An 18,637-nucleotide genomic window follows, 5' to 3' on the forward strand; every position below is an offset into this window, starting at 1 on the left:
AAAGTAGTGTTCTCATTTTTATACACTTTTATCTGTTCCCACTGAACATGTAATTGTGACTTTTACATTCCTTCAATCCAGAATATAAACTTAATATTATGTTTTACTTTTTTCTTACTATGGTGAGATGATGGTTATCCAGTCCTCTAGCTTGCTATAGGATCAATTTATTTATTTAATAAATCTTCAATGTTAAAATTTTATATCATTTCCACTTTTAAAAAAGATGATTTAGAAAGTGTTACAGGAACTATTGTGAATACCTCTGTTTTTTCTTTTGGGCTTATACCTTATAAAAATTTCAATAAATAGAATACAAGTCAGTGTTATGAGCATTTTTATGATTCTTGCAAAAGAAACTCTGCTATTTTTTAGAAAATTTTTACTAATTTATATTCCCATCTGTACTGCATTTGTGTATCCCTTTTAACACATTAAAAAATATTAAAAAGAAAACGGGATGAAATCCAGAACTGAATCAATCCTGCCCTCTTGTGGTACACCTTAAAATTTCAGGGTCCACTTTTTTACAAGGATTTTTAAATTTAATTTTATTTTAAATTGACGAATTTGCAATTGTATTTATGTCTAAAATACAATGAGATATTCTGATAAAAGTATTTTTAGATGATTTGTGTGTTGCAATCCTGGGATAAGATTGTTCTTATTAATTACTTATTTTTTCAAGCAGAATATATGGAACTTGGTTTAGTTGAACAGATTCACAGAAACAGTTTGGGTTTGCAGTTCACACTATTAACTAAACTTGAAAAAGATTCACACAGGAGTGGGAAAATTGTTTTTTTAACGGATTAAGAAGTGATTTTTTTTTTTTTTGCAAGGGAATGTCCTTAAATGATAACTTATGGGAGGGAAAATATGTGGTTGAAGGCAAAGAGACTTTTTTTGTTTTGATCCAGAGGAAACAGCAAGGATTGTCTAGCTCTGTTATTTTACAAATATGGAGACTCAGGATCAGAGCAATTGAATGATTTCCCCAAATAGAAAAACAAGTTATATAGAGCTCATAGATGTCCAAGTCACTCTAACTACTCTATTCTATGGCATTTCCATTAGGTTTCTTCTTAAGGAGTAACTGTGAGCAACAAATGAGAAAATGCACAGAAAGTACTGTGAGAGAGAGTACAAACACCAGGAGGGAGACTTATTAGAAAGCACAGAAGAGGGGCAATGTGATTTGAACCAACGGGTACACAAAGTCTTGGGGCTTGGTTTCATTGTCTGGTCTTGGACAAATCACTTCACACCCCAGAGTACAAATTTTCTCACTTGCAAACTGGAGATGACAATGAAATCACAATAGCTATTTCAAGGTGTGGCATAAATTTATTGGCTTGAAATAATTTAAAATGGTAGAGCACAAAAGGATCTTTTAAAGTCCAATTCATCCCATACTGCTTACTTAAGCATCTGAACTAATACACAAATAGTGCTTATCCCAGGGCTGACACATGGCAGTGATCCAAAAAAAATGTTAGAAATAGTTCTCTGTCCTTAGTGCTCTATATAGATTTGCTCCTTCAGTCCTAACAACAACCCTATAAAATAGTTATACTTTTAATCCCATTTAGAGATGTGGAAGTTGAGGTCTGGAGAGGTTAGTCCCTGCTATGGTCACACAGAATAAGTGGTAGAACCAGAATCTGACTCCAGTAACCTGGTTCTGCCTTTGAGGCTATACTGCCTCACTCAACCAGCTGTGGTATACTATTTAGTGCTTAGGCTAGAAGGTTTGTTATCAATCCATTTACTGTGAAAATGAAGTCACTGTTGCCAGAGGAATATTTAATTTGTTTTCTATTAGTCATAGCAGTGGAAAAAGAGATAGGACAAGACCAGTGTCTTGTTTTCTCAATAGCAGAAAGAGGACAGTAATAGACTCCATTTTCTTTGATCGTCAACTCATGTTACTGAGTGGCTTTTTTTTTGGTACAAGAACTGAGGTTATCTTGATGAACAAGGCAGATGTGGTCCCTGCTCTCCTGATGCTTACGTTCTTAAGGAGGAAGTGAGTGTTAATACATTGATTACAAAGGTAAATGTGATTATTGCCATGAAACAAGAAGGAAGTATGAGAGTCTACACTTGTGGGACCCATCTTTAAGTAGAAGGTTGGGGAAGGTTTTCTGAGGATGTCACATAGGAGTTAAGAGTTGGAGGATAAGTATAAATTAAATTGGTGAAGGGTAGATGTGGTGGGAGCCAGAGAAGATTTCAGGAGAAGAGATTAGCATGTGCAAAAGCTGACAGGAGGGAATGTGATCCTGTGAAGAAACTGAAAGCAGATGACTGTGGCTAGAGCACTGGAGAGCAGGAGGTACAAGTGAGATGCAGTATGGGTGATGGGCAGACCTACATAGATCTTTTTGATTTTTGAATGGTGTTGATCTTTCTCCTCAGCGGGAAATGATTGAAAGTCTTCAAGCTAGTGGTGTGTGTGTGTGTGTGTGTGTGTTTGTGTGTGTGTGTACGCACATGCATACATATGGGTGCATGCATGTTTTTTTGATCTTGCTCCAGTTTGAAGACTAGATTGGGAAGGAGCAACAGTGAGATGGTGACAAGGAAGTAGTAGCTTTCTCAGTACTGGATGGAAAGATATTTTGGATCAAAATAAAGTGGATTTAGTAAGTATTAAGGAGATAAACTCAACAACACTTAGTAAGGGACCAGACATGGGAGAGAAAAGAAAAGAATTGCCCAGGAACACTTCAGTTTTCTTGGAATGCAACTTAGTGGATAGTGCTACCTTTCATTTAAATAAGGAATATTACAAGGGTCTTGGAGAACAGGGTAGTAGAAGATTTTAAGCGGTGAACTCAAGGAAGTAGCTGGGTTTGTGAAACTATAGCTTAAAAAGAGAGAGAGCAGGGATAAAATCTTCAGTCACTGATAAATTAATGGGCATGGATGCGATTGCTTAGGGGGAGTGTAGAAGGTGAGAAAAAGAAGGATCTAGCTGGATCTAGAAGAACTCCAACATTTAATAGCCATTTGAAGAGGATGAACTTATAAAAAAAGACACATAGAAGGAGTTGAAAGGTAAGGAAAAATTGAGGAGTGGTGTCACAGAGGCTGAGGAAAGAACATCTTTCAAAAAAGGGCTAGTAACCATCTGCCTCAGATGTGCAGAGACCAAGCATAGCGAAGGCACTGGATTTAGCTACAATGGGAGTCTCTTTCATAGTGAGAAAGTTACCGGGAAGCAGGGATGATGGAAATCAGACTGTGTCTAAGGAAAGGAAACAGAGAACAAAGAGGGCCAAGTAGAGAGGTTGCTGCTGAGAGATTGAATATGAGGAGATTAGAAGAATATCCCTGAGAAAAGTTGACATGGTATGGAGAGTAAGACAGAAGCCAGGGGTGGCTAAAGAGAGAATGAGAGGTGATGATGTAGATCTCTCATGCTATGAAGGAGAGAAAGACAATGGCAGATAGAGAAAGATGTAAATTTGAGGGACCTTTGTTTATCTTACTCTCTCTTTCTGTCTCTCTCAATGACAGGGAATTGAAAACATTTTAACAGAAAATTGACCAAAAATCAAAGGAATTATCAAAGTTCTTGAGGCAGTAGAGAGGATGGGCTCTTTGACCTTCCTTCTCCATCTTCTTATGATAAATGAAAGCCTCTAGGATCTTTATTCCACTAAACATTTTTTTTTCAGAATTTTCCTTTATCACATCATTAACATCAGTAAGGATTTATAAATTTCCATGTGGTATAAGGTGCTCTAAGAAGAAACACCACTTTGGTTCTTTCCTCTCTATCTCAGTCACTGGCTGGAAGGGGTGGCTCAGGCCAAGGTGTGTGCACAGTTAGTTGAAAGAGATGCAGGGGTTTGGCTCATCCGGGAAATTTGTTTTCATTTTACTTACCAAGCTAGCACCTTCTCAGGAATGATGAAGATCATAAAAATCCATTTGAAGATGCTACTATTTCAAACATGAAGAGGTAAACTAGAGTCGCATAAGTAACATTTATGTCCAATATCACACATATGTGTAAGTGATAGAATTTGTCTTCATTTTGTTTTCAATACTGACTGAAGAAGCATTTATGGAGCATCTACCATGTGTCAGCACTGTGCCTAATACAAGGAATTGAACCAAAAATGAGAGATGCTTCCTGATTTCCAAGGATTTGCAGTTTGGTGAACACAAGAAAAATGCAGAGAAGATAATAAGCCACTGCAAATAAATAAACGCTATTCATGTTGAGTACTTGGGGCTCCTGAGCACATAGAAGGAGGCTTGGTCTTGGAGAGCCTGGGAAGCCTTCTTTGAAGACATAATTTAGAAGCTGAGGCTTGAGAATGACCAGCACCTAAGTGGAGAGAGTTGGCGGGGGGGGGGGGGGAGGTTGGCGGGGGGGGGGAGGAAATGAGGCAGAAGATCAAGTCTTTTTTCATCTTGTCTTTAGTGTCATCTCAAGTTGTTCTGTATGGCTGTGGCTTATTGAGAGGGGGGAGAAGCATGAGATGAGGCTGAAGAAATAACAGCAGGTAATTTGGGAAGGTCCAGGCACTAATCACATAAACACTTCTCTAGTACTCACCTGAGCTGGATTTTATACATAAATATGTGTTAAATCTTTATAAGAACTGTCAAAGGTGGAGGTATCGTTGTCTCTATCGATAGATGAGAAAAAACAGTGGGGTTAAGTAACTTTCCCACAGTCATGCTTGTTGCTAGGCAGGATGGTGGAGGGGAACTCAAGCAGTCTGTCCATCGTGTCTGGGCACCACACAAGCCTCTCAGAGAATCTTGAGGACAGCCATGACAGTGACCAGAATGTATTTTTAACAGGTCATTGAGTGCATTCTGGGAGATGGAATGCATACAGGCAGGTCTGGAGGCAAGGGGAGGGTGTAAAATCAAAGGAGGAGATGAAGGGAGTCCTGTCTAAAAATGAAGCCTGGGATAACTTAAGGGAAATCCTGAAATTTCAGATCTTCTGTTGCATACTTGAATGGGTAAGGATACAAATCAACATACAGCTCTGTGTTTAGTAGGACTTGCAGATAACTTCTGGGTTCCATGAAAATACCCCTGGAATTTAGCTTAGGATAGAAGGAGGAGAGCTTAACTACTAATATTCTGAATGAAAGGTAGGAATTGGTAGTTGTGGATAAAACATCAGGATAGTGGGGAGGGGGAAGGGGGAAATAAGCACCTGAGATTGATGTCAGGAAAGGGCCCACAGAGGAACAAGGCCAACCTGTCGAGGGGGGTAATGACAGCTAAATTTTGGGAACTCTAAGGTGGACTTTATATTTGTAGTTGGTTTGTCTTCTTTGGTATTCTTTACTGCTAAACTTTCAAAGCTGGTCTCCCAACTTTACTGCCTTCTATTAGTAATAGGTGAAGAAATACAGGGACAGAGGGAACGAGGAAGGAATGAAGCAGGGTACTGGTTTGAGAACTCAGTCCTAAAGAGGCTTCATATGGCTCTGGCAGTAGGTAAAGCAGAGCTGGAAGGTGCTTTGAGAGTAGAATGAGGAGTGGGCATGGGTGAGAGGCACCAGAGGAAGGGAACCTTGGAGAGGTGAAAAGGAAGACACTTAGGTAACCTGAGCAATAGCAATGAAATGTAATTATTCTAGTAGCAGGAGTGAGAATGTTTTTGGCAGAGCAAAAGTATATCAATTACTCCAGGGCATATATATTTTTTGGGGGGTGAGGGGTCCCAGAGTATGCACAGGGGTGAAAACCCCTCTACTTCACAGCGGCTGAAGGAAACAGATGTAAATGACAAATTGTGGAAAAGCAATAGGTAAGGGAATCAAACAATCCAAGTGGAAGGATGGGGTTGTCTGCTATAGTCCTGGAGAATCCATGCTAAGGAACAGTGAGCTTGGCAAACAGACTCAAGTGTCAAGTGTGCAGAGAGATATATGCAGCTTACAAGCCCCAAAGTCCTATTATGTGGCTCTGAATGTTACACATATTCTATTTTTCTCTCCTCTCAGTCATCCAGTGAACTATGCACTGTTGTTATCCTTTTTATACACATGAAGAAATTGAGGCCAGGGATGATTAGCAAGTAATTGTTCCAAATCACACTGCTGGTAAATGGTAGAGAAGGTTTTTAATCCCAAATCCTGCTTGAATCCTAAACCCATTTCTACAGTCATCATGCCAGATAGATAAGCCACCCAGGTCAGGGGAGCAATGGTTTTTCTAATATCAGCACACAAAAGGCATGTGTCAGTCCACGTGGCTCACAGCTAATTCTGCCAAGTCCTCTTTGAGGTACAGAATGCTGCAGGCATTCTCTATGGATTGGAAGGCTGAGGTGCAAAAGGTTCAGCCTGTGTAATTAGGATTCTGCATATTTGTGGGATAGTTTATTAAATTCTGTTGTAAACTTTTGCAGAATTATTTTTTGTCCACTTAATTGTCTCTGGTCTCAGAAGAAAGTTGTCTATGAATATTAACTATGGAAAACAGTTCTTGAATAATAAAATGAGAAGGTGCACTTTCCAGTTGTTTTATTCCAGTGCTGTTCAGCTTACAGAGAGAGCAAGGGAGCACGGATTTCAGATTAATTGCAGTGGAGCTCATTGAATAAAGCAGATCAGTGCTTGCATTACTCATGGGGGAACACTTTCCCTGAATCCTTTCAAAATAAATTTATACAATGTCTCCAAGGATTCACATCCATATTTTTAAAAAGTTCATTTTCATAATGCTATTTTTCATTACTCAGTATTAGCTACATAAATGGTTTTCATTGAAAGCCCATGTTCTGAGGGTCCCACACACCTGAATCTGGTGCACTGGGATCTGATTCTAGCACTGGAAAGTGGGTGCAGGAAGTGGGCCTGACTGAGGCTACTCTGAAGATCCTGTATCATTAGTGGCTGAGAACATGCTTGATGCCATTACCTTGCAAATATCCAAGAATATCAAACCTCTGATAAAGTTTCGTTCATGTCTCCTGTCTCATTGAGGTTTTCTGGAACTTATCATATCTGGGCTTCATTATGTCTGCCAAGAGGCAGGAAGGAGAGATAAAACAAAGTCATATCTTACCTTCTTCCACAAATAGCATATGAAAAATAACATTCTAATTTTAGGATCAAATGATAAGGAAAGAGACTAAATCCATTGCAAAAGGTGCATGAATACAAATAAAATGAGTTAAAAATGAGTTTTCTGTTTTATTGCGCCACCCCAGATACTTTAGAATCCCATTATCTGGACAGATTTAATATTTGAGGAACGAAAGCCCTGCTTTCTGAGTATTTCTGAGTATTTCATGGGGATGGCTTTTTTTGGTACCATATTTCATATTTTTTTGGTACCATGATCCTGGGCCAAGATCTAGGTTGCAGGAAGGAGAGCAATAGTTTTAGACGCACCTTTTATTATTTGGGTGCCTTCCCTAGGTTTTGAATTATTGTGACAAATTATCTAGTTCCTGACTTCTTATCTTTTCATGTTGTCCCTGTTATCTTACTTTTATTTTTTCCTGTATTCACATGGTTCAGAGACTCTTGTGCAATAGAGTTAGGATTTATCCACACTCTTGAGCGGCTTAGGTTCTCAGTGTTCCTCGCCTTGTCTACCCTACCTTTTAAAGAAACTTTCCCCCACAAGCTTCTCTTTTATTTCTTTGTGTCTGGATATGTGTTCTGACCCTGGTAGCTGTATGACCTTGGGCAAGATACTTAACTTTGCTAAGACAAATTTCCCTCGTTTATTTAATAAGAAAGTCATTTGCTATCTTCAGCGAGACTTTGAGACTTGAATGAGATGGGGTATGTGGAGCTCTTGGGGCACAGCGAAGCCTTCTGCAGAGGCTTATGAAGTATTAATGAATAGCCCATGCCACTCTCTAATGTATGCACTTTTACTTCTTCCAATTTGAAGTTCCACAGTTCAATCTCTTTGAAAGGTTTCCATTATCTCCTTAATGCACTGTGCAATCAGACATTTGTCCCTGGTAGTCCAGTAAGTCTGGCTCCTCCAAGCCTTCCTGAGAAGTGGGTTTCTGAAGTCTGCTCCTGGCTGAAGGCTGTCTTCAGGGAAAATTGCATTGATTTTTCTAAAGCCAGAGGTCAATCAGTTTTGAACTCTCAGATGTTACATGGTTCACTGATGGCACACATCTGTATTACCCATCTACTCAGGGCTGCCTGCTGGATATCTCTTCTCTGCCTCTATAAACCCATTCTTCAGCCCTCTCTGTGACCCTGAGTCTGAACTGAAGAGACTGCTGGCTTGCTTTTGGGCTCAATCTCAGGGAGCCTCAGCTGGCACTTGATGATGGAAGAAAGGTCAGGGGAGACATTGATTCTCCTGGCTTTCCTCAAAGGCGGTCCCCCAGACTGGAGCATCTCTTCTCTGCAGGTTCGTGCTTTTGCTAGGTGCTCCTCTTCACACAGCCCCTGTTTTTCTCTGGGTTCCAGTAATACATCCACATTGTCCTTCAAGCCTAAGAGTGACAACAGCACTCCTCAGTTACCAGCCCCAAATATGGCATACCTCTATGCAACAGAAGTCATGAGTCAGTCACTTTCTAAATAGCATCTTATTAAACCTCCTCCAATCGCTCCTGTGTTTCCTGTTGGGACCTTGATTAATAGACAATAAACAAGGCATGAAATACCTTGCCCTTATAGAGTTTATATTCTAGAAGGGGAAAACAGATAATTAAAAATTAAATAAAATAAGCAAAAAAAAAACCAAGGAAATTATTTTTGTGAAAAAATTGTTTGACGGTGAAAAACTAGTGAGGTACAGCACTAGATAAGGTATAAATGAACTTTTTTAGAGGCAGGGATCTGTAATTTGGGGCTGGGTTGACAAAGCCCCAAGGGAGTATAATGTTCAGGTAGAAGAAAACCAGTGGCACAAAGGTCTTGATTTAAAAATGAGAAAACATTCAGAGAAGGCCATAGTGGCTGGACACAGAATTCAGAGAACATAGGACCAGGAAGTCAGGAACATAAGAGACAGACCAAGCATCATGTTGCCCAGTCTAGCACTGGTATACGCAGCCCTTGAGGAGACTTACTAGTGACGCACATGTACCAGGATTGCTTTGTTACATATGTCAGATTTTTATGCCTCTCTACCTGAAGACTCCAGAAAGGCAGTAGATCAATAACAATTTCTTCCCCAATGGAAAATACAAGTCTTATTTGTATCTCTGAGTTACATTTCTTAAAGTATTTTATTATGTTTTTTTGAAGTTCTAGGCCAAACATTCTCCCCAGCTTCCAATTCTTTTTTTAAAAAAAAAAACATGCCTTGGGCTTCTCTATTTCAGCTTGCCGCTTCCCGTCTCTGTGCCTGTCATCCGAAATGTCTAGACCTGGGATTGTTTTATGGCAGTGCAAAATTCTCTTCCAGAGAGCCAGTCATGCTTGAAGCTCATTACTTCTCAGATAGTGTCTCCTTTGTGGATTTTTCCCCTTTAAAAAAATGTAGAATCATTACCTTTGATATGATTGTAAAGATCAGAACCCTCACCGCAGGTGTCCAACTCTGGTAAAACTTTCTTCTCTCAGCCGGCTGTGTTCTGATCCCTTCAGCCCTGACTGCAATGCACTACCATCTTTACAACGCTGGTGGGAGCCTGCGGCACAGTTTCTGAATCTATACAGCTGAGTCTGCAACGGTATCTCCCCCCATTCACAGAAGAGGAAAAGGATCATTTTTGGGGAAATTTTTTTGAAAATTATCCTTTGAAATAACTTTAACAAAATTTAAAATAAAAGGCCATATAAAGTATGTTTTCTCTTTACATAAGTCTTTTACAAAGGCAGGGATGTTTTTGATGATTGAATCAATGTTTAGAGACCATAATTCTATTTTATCAGTTTACTTTGCTTTTTGGATTAAGAGCATTTTGCAGAAAGAGTTGTATTTCTTCATCTAATATTTAGCAAAGGAACTGTTGAAACATTAGAAATTCAGAATAGTACAGTTTTGGGGGAAGAGAACTTGCCCAATGAAGGACACTGACTGAAGGAAGCAAAAATCATTGGTGCTTTTCAGAATTCATTCCAAATTTGGATCCTTGACTTCCAAATGAAATTCTGGGGACAATAACAAATACAGAACACTCATATCATTTTCATACCAGAAAGAAAGACATGGGACCCGTCACAGGTGTAAATAGGTTACTGATATCACATCTTTAGTGATTTTGGACAGTTCTGACTTAGGCATTACTGCACAGTCACCACTAGATGGCAGGAGTGAACAACATAAAAAATAAACTGCCTTCCAACATTTGAAACCAATTTTGAGTGTTTCCTTTTCTCCCTTCTCCATTTCTCATAAACTCTTGTGTTTCTTTTCATTTTTCCAATCTCTTTATTCTTCATTATATTTGCATTTCCAGATATAATTGTAAATAACTGATTCTTTAGAGTTGGATCTGCAAACCAGTCACATATACTTGTAATTTAGATACTAAAAATGCAAAAAGCATTTTCTTTAATTCAAGAGGTCTTTCATAACTGCTTTGTACTTGAGCTGGGGATAAAGCTTCAGAGGCTATCAAAGCTTAGCAAGACTTCTGCTTTCAGTACCACAATCTCACTCTCTGGCAGGTGGGTGCGTGTATGGGGATCAGCAGGACAGAAAATAAGAAAGAAATGCAGAGACCTCTGAGACTCTGTCTGAACTGATAAGCCATATTTATCTCTGTAATATTATCAAAGAAGCGTTTTGACAATGATCAAGGTGCTGAGGTAAAATTATCTGGAAGAAAAACCCCCACCCAAACAACCAACTAAAATAAGACAAAACAAAAACTAAGAAAACACAATTCACCTGTGACAGCACTTAAGAAATGAGCTACCACCTTGCTAATCCATTTAATAGAGAAATCTGTTTGAGTGGCAGCCTTGTAATAGAGCCCCATGTGCGAGTGTGAGAGTGTGATTTAGGCTTCTTGTTCTCTATCCTTCTTGCAGTCTTTGTTGTTCTCTGTTCAGTAGATCTTTCTTCCATTTATTTATTTACTCTTGTATTCTCAAGGGCTTTTCCTTTTGAAGACTAGGGTTCTGGTTTCATAAGCAAGAGAATTTGAATCTGTCTTCTAATCCTTCAATTATTTAAAGAGAGAGCGTCTTCAGAGGTTAGCGCTACCACTTGGGGGTGCTCCTGGAGCACTGTTGCTATCAAGAGGTTTGGCCAGATTGATGATCATAGTTCTTAAAACTGGGGGGAATTATGGCATTGAGAAAGAGATGAATTTCCTCTCTTCCTTTGTCTGTGTCTGTTTTTTAGTCTCTGTCACACACGCACACACATACCCCAGAAATACACAAATGAGAAAAGAAATCACACTTCTGCTAGTTTAAAAAGGAACCTGCCCAAACCAGATGAGGTTATTTTTATTGTCATGGATGTGCTGAGTGTATTTTTTCCTAATGTAGAAGTTAAGTACCAATCAATCCTCTACAGGACGTTAAGGGAGAGGAAGAGACAGCAGCGGGGAAGTTGAAGTAGAAGTTGGAGAGGTATCATTGTGGGTGATGGTTGAGGGGTACAAGCAGATCATGCAGGACCTTTTGTGCCATTTCCAAAATGGGCTTAACTTTGAGTGACAAGGAAAAGCATTGAGGGATTTGAGCAGAGAAATGGCAAGACCTGACGAAGGATCATTCTGGCTGTTGTTTTGAGAAATAGGTTATAGTAAGCCAGGGGTGGAAGCAGGGAAATAATTTAGGAGAAAGTTGCAATAATAAAAGTGAGAGTTGAAGGGATCTTGAAAACACACACACTCTCTCTCTCTCTCTCTCTCTCTCTCTCTCTCTCTCTCACACACACACACACACACACACACACACACACTGTTATTTCCTTCAGGAAACTTTTGTCCAGTGGGAGGGTTAAGTGAACAGACTGCTATAGTACAGGTAAGTGCTGCCATACTGGCAGGCACAGGTTATGAACCAGGAAAGCATGTGGGGCTTTTGGGAGAACATTGGAAGGTCCCTTCACCTAGCTGGGTGGAGACTGAGAGAACCAGAAGTCCTCCCAAATAGGGAGATAGTGGGGCCCTAGAATTTTTTTTTCCCTCTCATTTTAGGACTCATATTAGAACTCAGAAAACTTTGATGAGATCAGCTTCTTATAGATCTTCAGAGTCATGTTCAGCAGAGTTTGGCCAATTTCAACTGGGACACATCAATTTTGAGAATGGAAAGAGCCCTCTAGTGACTTGCATTTATCCCTTTTACTTCCTACATTTTCCAGAACATTGACATAGACCTTTTTTTTGAAAATTAAATATATTTGAGCAATATACTTTTTTTTGAAATGTTAATTGTCCAAATGAATATGTACTAATGTTGTCTAAAGAGTTCCATCAATCAAACAGGAATGAGTTTTGTTTGCATATCACCTCTTGTCAACAGTAATGACACGTATATAGAAAAGAAAATGATGAGACTGGAACAAATTTTATTTCAAAAGAAAATAATTACTTTTAGTGGAAATAGTCCTTAGTTTAGAGGTTCCTATTTGATATAGAGACTCTTCTGTGTGTGTGTGTGTGTGTGTGTGTGTGTGCGCACACACACTCGTGACTCTATTAAAAGATATCTGAGATGCCAACTGTAGATATTCCAGGCCTTGTGCAACAGGCTTGATAATGCAGTTTTTCACCAATAAAATCTTTGTAGCTTGTATATGAGTTCAGTAAAATTTCTAGGCACCAGTGTCTCCTTACTCTAATAATATAAAAATCCCAGTCTGCTTTGGATCAAAAACAATATGGCAATTTCCATTTTTATAACCTTACCTTAATTAATCTTTTATCTTTTCTGTGGCCACTGGCCAAATTGGTACACATGTGGGAATACAGAATAATTTTTACTTTTCTGAATACTTTTTCAATTTCTTTTATTACCAAGGGCTCTTTTACCTGACACACTCTTCCCTCTCTTCTTGTTTAGGTAAAAATCCCACAGTTTATTCAGAGTCCAGCATTACTTCTGTAATACTACGATCAAAGTACTACTTACTACTACTATTACTACTACGAACAACAACAACCATTATTTACAGGACAATTACTGTATTCTAAGAAACACCTATATCATCAAAACAACACTATAACACTACAAGGTAGGTGTTCCTATTCTTTATTTTACAGGTGAAGAAACTCAGTAGACCTGAGGGTCAAGTTTCTTGTCTAGCTCAAAGAAAGAGTAAAATCAGTGTTCCAGGCCTTTGTGATGGAGTGAAAATTCCAGTGCTTTTAATCATGGTGCTGTGATGTGTAGATGTTCCTGTGAACCAAAATCTCATTGTTCAAATATGATCACAGTTACTATCTCATCAGTTTATAATTATTATAGTGGATAATAAACTCTTTAAAAATAGAAGCTGTATTTCATCCTCACAAATGGACATCGCAGATTTTAAGTGAATATTTGCTAAATAAATGGGGAGATAAACCTCCCTTAGAGCTCTTTGAAATGCACAAATAGTGTTTTGAATCTCCAGTAGTGTTTTGGTCAGCAGTGTGTGCAGTTTGAAAATAGACCTGTGTATCTAGAAATTTTAAAAATTACCTATAAAGAGTCACAAAAGCCAGATTTGGAAATAAAATTGGTTGGTAGCAAATCATTTTGTCATTAATACTTCTGAGCAATAACCACTGGTATTACTGTCAATGATTAAGAACTATATGACATGGTTCTTAATTATTCCTGAGAGGTCACTCATTTATTTCACCAAGTAAGAGTGTAAGCAGTAATTGTTATAAATAAAGGGAATATGTTAAATTTTCTTTGGTGTTTGATATATTGGATATGCTTCACTAATATTTATTTTAGCGTTCTGAGTTATTCAATATTGAAAATTCTCTTGCTTATCTGAGTGGGTTATAAAGGTCTTCATTTCTGACAACTGTAATTTTACATTTAATATAAAAAATGTCTGAAGTTTCCAAATCATGAAACCTGATATAGTATGTATCTTTTTAAAATTAATTTTTATTTGTTCTTTTTAGATATACTTGATAGTAGAGTGTATTTTTATATACATACATGGAGTGTAACTACTTCTAATTAGGATCCCTTTCTTGTGGTTGTATATGATGTGGAGTTTTCACTATGGTGTATTCATGTATGAACTTAGGAGAGTTATACTAATGTGGTATATATCTTGATGCACAATACTTGGAAAGTGTCACCTCTACTCCTGTCTTTGGGGTTCCAGTTTATGTTCTGGAGATTCCCATTTTTTTTTTATTCACCATTGATTCACCATTGGTTTCTATCTAGTATGGAAAACAGTCCAATTTTCTTGCACTTTTGATCTGTAAAATATACCTCACAATGATTTTTCTTTAGCAAATATTAGGTGAGAAATTAAGCAGAGAAGGAGAGAGACATGTACAAAGAGATGTAAAGGAATAAATATAAAAGAAATCTTTCTATTTGTAAAGGAATTCAGAATAGATCCTCTTGAAATCAAATGACATTAGTGACTACAAGATGTGAGTTTTATTATCAAAAACTTAAAAGTATTTGGAAGTTTTGAGGAACACTAACAGTTGCATAGTTCTTTGCTAATGATGGGTACTATTGTATAAACTTTTGTTGTTATATAAATAAAGCAGATAAAGCCAGGTATGTCTGAGAAGAATACTGATCACACCAGGGTGGTATAATCTGTAGAGCAGCTCTAAGCTAGGTGGAACAAAGCCTTGTCATTTTTGCAGGAGATCACATTTACCTTAATTTCTCTTTCTCAGATTCCTCAGCAGGGTTTCAAATATGAGTGCTTGGCATTACTTTTGCTTTTGTTGTTCAAAATGATAGGATTAAGACTTGTCTCCTTTATTGTATGCCTATTTCTTCCTTCGACTTTTAATACCATGTTTAAAAACAAAATATATGCAATGCCTTCTGGGGATGGATAAAAAAGTAGGAAATACAATATTGTGAATCTTTATAAAATCCTATTAATTCATTCATCTGAAAACACTGGAGCAAGCTGTGTACAAGATGTGTGGCAGGTGCTTACGGGTGCTATGGAGATGAACTCAACACTGTCTCTTCCCTTTATGGGTTACCAGCTTAGACTGGGGCTTCCCAGTAATTGCGTTTAACAGTGTATGAAATAAGCACTGGAAGAAGGTTGCCAACAAAATATGCTTTTTTTGTAGGGAGAGATTATTTTTTGGCTGGTTCATGGGGAAATTGTGCCTGAACCAGCATTTCAATGATGAAAAAGAAGGAAAGAAGTCCTTCTGATTAAAGAAAATAATTGGGGAATGAATATCGCAGGGCATGCTTGCAGACTGATGCAAAGGCAGTGTCTATGTCTGTAAGAACATGGGTCAAATGGGGGATGGGAAGCAAAACAAGACATTTGCCTGGATGGGTGAATTCATTCATAGGTGAATTCATTGCCAGAGAATGAGGAACTATGAAGGGGTTTCTGTGCAGGGTATTAACAGATTAAAGCAGTGTGTGGTAATATGAATTTGGTGCCAGCATTCATTGCTGAGGAGAGAAAAATTCTGGGCATTTAATTACAGGACAGTTGCAATGGGCTAATTGAGTGGTGTTAAGGAATAAACTTGGCTGAAAGGTGACATTTTGGGCTCTGAGGTCATAATCTGGAGAGGGGATGGTCTAAAATAATAAGGAAAATGTTTGCATACATGGATCCATCTTCATTTATTCTGTGAACAGTTGAACACTTAGCGTGTGCCAGACCTTGTGTCTATCCAGGTTTGAAAGATGAATGAGAGGAGCTCATAGTGCAAAAAGGGAGACAGATAGAATGATAACTCAACAGTCATACACATTGAGAGGATTTCCTTTCCTCCTACTAATGCCATCAGTTTTCTCTTATCATCCTTATTTTCTCCCTTGGGTTGTTATAACCAGGCCAGAATCAGGGCCAAGTGAGTGATGTACCATCTTGGTAAAGAGGTTGGCTTTCTGTGGATGTAAAGGGTGTTTTTTTTTTTTTTTTTTTTTTTCTTTTTTTTCCCCCAGATCCTATTTACTGCCTCAGGCTCATTGGCTGCTATTTAGCTAAGGATAAAAGAACCCAGACAGTGGAAGATGAAAGGAAGTGGAGGGGGAGGCTTGAAACCTGCACACAAGCACCTAATTGGCTAGCTTCCAAACCACCTCAGGCTTCCGCAAGATTTGACAAAGCGTTAAGATCTTGTTTTCAGGGACTGAATGTCTTTCAAAAGGGTGATAGATCCTCTTGCCAGGATAAAACAGAGTAGAATGAGCCCCCTTAGCCTACAACTGTCATCAATTTACTTTATTTGGACAGCAATCTACTGATGAAGAGGGCCTGAGCTTCTAAAAAAGAAGAGAAAAAATGCTTCTTTATTACTCACCAGTCTTTGGGCTCTGTCAGCAACACTGGGAGCACTTGCCAAATAAAATGATTTAGCAGGTGGAAAGTAGTTTATAAGTGCAGTTTCCACCCCTTCCCTGTGGAACGTAAACGATGACTCAGACACCAGCAATATCTCGGCGTGCAAATGAGATTCTTTGGGCTGGTCTTCTGAGTTGGCTCATTGGAACAAGATAGAGCTGGGTTTTGCACTGACTGGATTAATGAGACACTCTGAAGTATAACAAGGGCACAGACAAGTGCCAGGCACATAGAAAGTGCCTAGCCCCTAGGGAAGATCCTTTATGTGCTCTTTGTTCACATCCCTTTAAGTTCTCCACTGCCTTCTCCACTGTGGCAGACACAAAAGGAGAGAGACCTTTAAAAAGAAGACACTGTATTGAAAATGAAGCAAAACTAATTATATGACCCCACAGTTAACAGTGCAACTTTGTAAAGTCACATGATACATATCTACATCTGTCTATATCACATGTAAGATGTATTTGTCATTTTAATCAAAGCATTTTATACTGAAAAAGAACACTAAATCACCTTTCCCCAAAATCAAGTGCATTTCATATGTGATAGTTATTAGACAAGATCAATTTTATGAATGAAGTGAATTTATCTTCATTTTCTTTTTTTCAATTTGGCCAATTATTAAATAAATCCAATGGATGAATTTAAAAATTTTGTACATGTTAATTCAAATGATATATATCTTATGTTTTTTTTCTCTTTTCAAAGCAACAACAGACTAGTGTTTTCAAATTTTGATGCCCTTTTAAATTGTTAGTATTTTACTTCTAATTTCAATTTCCTTAGACATAGTTTTAGCCCAGAATTTTTCAGACTAATTTTTAAAATTAAAAAAAATTGCAAGTTAATACAAGGGAGAAAAAAACCCCGTAAGACTTAAAAATGGTCTTCAGAAGTTGTTTATTCTTCTTCATTTCCCAGAAAGGGTCACACCATTAGGTGTTCAGGTTGCTCTTCAGTTGTATGCATGACATTCTGAGTTTTTAATTATATTTGAAATCACTACCAGTACTCCTGTTTTAAAACAATAAAGGACATCAAAAGGTCATTTAATAATATGTGCTTTAGAAAAGCAGTTCTTCCATGCTTTGGTGGGGAACATCCATGGCCCCCAACTAATAATTTCTACAGATTTTTACTGAACATATAAACTTTCTATTATATTTTAAGCATGCACATTCCCTTTCAATTTTAGTGAGAAGAAAAATTACCCAAGAAGAAGAATTACCAAGCAGTTCATTAAAAATGGAGATTTCCATATTCTATCCACACAGATTCTAATTTTGTAGGTTTGGGGAGTGTGTTGAGTCCTCACTGTTAGAAAATCCTCTTTGGTGTTTCTGAGGACATTCAACCTTTGGAAAACACTGTGTCTGGGCTTTTGAACCTGGTCTTAAGGCAAATGCCACTCAAATGCTCACTGTTCCACTGTGTCCTTCTATCTCTCATAGTATTCACTCACCTTTCTGCAAACACAAATCTCAGCATACCACATTCTTGTTAAAAATAAAGTAATTCATTTTTATGGTTTTCATATTATAATGTAGTTCTTTGTAAATTTAGAAACAGTCCAAATTACTTTTAATTTCTTGGTATGAAATTTGCATAGGGATGGAGGAATTTCTCATGGATGATTAAATATTTGGATGAAACAGTAGATAATCACCTACCATTCAGACTTGTCCACAGTGCTTTAGAAATAGAGGAAGAATCTGCAGAGTTTCTTCAGGAAGGGAGAGTGTTTGGAATAATTTAGAATCAATGCTAAGCCATTTGAGGTTTAAACTGTTTAAAATTGATTAACAGCAACAGTATGTCTTTATTTATTTATTGCTTTCAAAAACCAAGTGTAGCCTCATTTGAATGGGAAGATGGAAAATCAGGAAAATTTCAAAAGGGACTTCTTTTTGTCATTAATATGTATGGTGTCGGTAGGTGAAATGAGCCATCAGTCGCTATTTGAGAGTTGTTATTTGAATTATTTAAACTGAACTGCTTCAGATTAGATGGAAGAAATATCTACCTGATTTCTAGAATATGCTGGACTAGAGTGTCCAATGGAACTTTGTGCTCTGATAAACTTATTCTGTACCTGTGCTGTCTAATATGGTGGCTGCTAGTCACAAATGGTTGTCTAGTATTTGAAATGTACCTAGCACAACAAAAGCACTGGATTTTAACTTTTATTAAATTTTAATGATTAAAATTTAAGTAGGTTCATGTAGCTCAT

At 37.9% G+C, this 18,637-nt stretch overlaps 1 long non-coding RNA gene across 1 annotated transcript in view; it reads left to right on the plus strand.

Moving 5' to 3' along the window:
• Positions 1-13,006, plus strand: part of LOC143382129 (uncharacterized) — a 48,357-nt gene extending 35,351 nt beyond the window's left edge. The window contains exon 3 of the long non-coding RNA XR_013088933.2: positions 12,945-13,006. This is a non-coding gene — a long non-coding RNA (uncharacterized LOC143382129). The remainder of the gene's footprint in view (positions 1-12,944) is intronic.
• The last annotated feature ends 5,631 nt before the right edge of the window (positions 13,007-18,637 follow it).

The sequence above is a fragment of the Callospermophilus lateralis genome, chromosome 16 (assembly GCF_048772815.1).
Source record: "Callospermophilus lateralis isolate mCalLat2 chromosome 16, mCalLat2.hap1, whole genome shotgun sequence".
NCBI classification, from domain to species: Eukaryota; Metazoa; Chordata; class Mammalia; order Rodentia; family Sciuridae; genus Callospermophilus; species Callospermophilus lateralis.